Source organism: Dipodomys merriami, unplaced genomic scaffold, assembly GCF_024711535.1.
Source record: "Dipodomys merriami isolate MVZ:Mamm:240054 unplaced genomic scaffold, mDipMer1.0.p SCAF_186, whole genome shotgun sequence".
NCBI classification, from domain to species: Eukaryota; Metazoa; Chordata; class Mammalia; order Rodentia; family Heteromyidae; genus Dipodomys; species Dipodomys merriami.
The window spans coordinates 625,909-627,619 of record NW_027203226.1 but is presented as its reverse complement, the minus strand read 5'-3'; positions in this window follow the sequence as shown (position 1 = coordinate 627,619).

Here is a 1,711-nt window from a genome sequence, read left to right as displayed (position 1 = left end):
GGTAATCATGCATATGAACAATTTTTTTCACCTTCTTGTCTTTAGCTACTTTTGAAATGGTAGGTATAATAAACCATTATATTTTGATAAAAAAAACCTTCTAGTCTGAAAAGTTCTGTCTGAAATATTCATTTTTCTATGATCCCTTGGAACTAAGATTTATTTTGTTCAAGTAAGACAATTTACGCGATCAGGGTAAGATATTCTGGTTGGTCTGATCCTACATGGAAGAAGGGTAAAGCATCAGGTAGACATTTGTGCCAATGAGACCACATTTGGGAAAATTTCAGCTGCAGAAGTTTAGAAGTAGCTCTTAAGCAAGGCTTACTTTGAATCCGTTAGCTACACAGAGCAAACTCAGTTGAATAAATAAGTATTTGAAAAAGCCATCCCCTTTGGACCTAGCTAAAAATGCTTCAAAGTATGATTAAACTAAAATGAAAAAGATTTAAAATAGTCATTGACAAAAAAAAATTACAAACGTGAGCAATCAACTGAACAATATAATTATTTTCCATTATACACAGAATTTTAGGGAAATAAGATCAGTAGCATTGTTAGAAACAATAAGGTTTCCTTATTACAAACAGGCACCCAAGGATATAATCCTGTATAAATATTGCATCATTAACTACCTAAATTTAGAGGACATTACATGCTTCAGCAGCACATGAACCCAAATTACACCAATACAGAGATTTACATGGCAATTGCAAAGGATGATATGAAAATTTGTGAATTATTCCAGATTTTTCATTCTTCAGATGCAAGAAATGAAAAACAATTATTAAAAAGTTGATTACAAAATTACTAGTGTAACAATACATGTAATCCATATAAATAAAAGTTAGTTTGACATCAGTGTATTAAATCTTCACTGTAGAAAGGCCTTTATATAGCATAATCGTTATAAAACTTTTAAATTAGACAACATTGTCATTTTATTCCAAAGAAATATACTATAAAGACCTAGTAAAAAAGGAATCTTAAACTGTTTTGGTATGGAATGCAATCTGAAAGGACACATTTATTAATGAACCTATATATTATAAAACAATGTAGAATTCAAAGTCTTATATCTAGGAAAGAATAAAATAGATTATGGGCATTATACAAACAGAATACAGAATATTTTAAGGTATAATTTTTCACATAAGCACCAGAAATATCTTTAGTTTCTTTAGTACTCATTTCAACAGATAAATTAAAATTATTTCTGAATAAAAAAAAGCAAAAACTCGAGGGGGTCCAAGATGGTGACGGGGAACTGGGGGAACGCCACAGCTCTCCCCAACCAAAAAGAGAGTTTGAGTTCCAACGTTTAATCTCCCCAAGAGACCGACAACAACAAAAAAATCAACATCCAGAGAAAAATAGGAGTTGAAAAGAAGAATTTCACAACAGAGAAGCTTGAAGACGCCTCCCCCAATGTCTATTGGCCACAAAGCAGCGTGCCAAGCCATGGCCAGCCCGGCCTGGTGGGAGCTATCGGTGGCCCAGATACACAGGGAGTTGTCTGCAGATCACCGGCACCAAAGACCCCTGAGGTATCAGTGTCAGACCGGCTGATCCTGACGAATGAAGAAACCTCCGAGCAGGGAACTTACACAAAGATCCCACCCATTCCCCTCACTCTCCATTGGAGCAGAGAGGCTCCATCCCACCAAAGCCACTCAGCCCCATGGCAGGAACCTCAGAGATACATGAGATG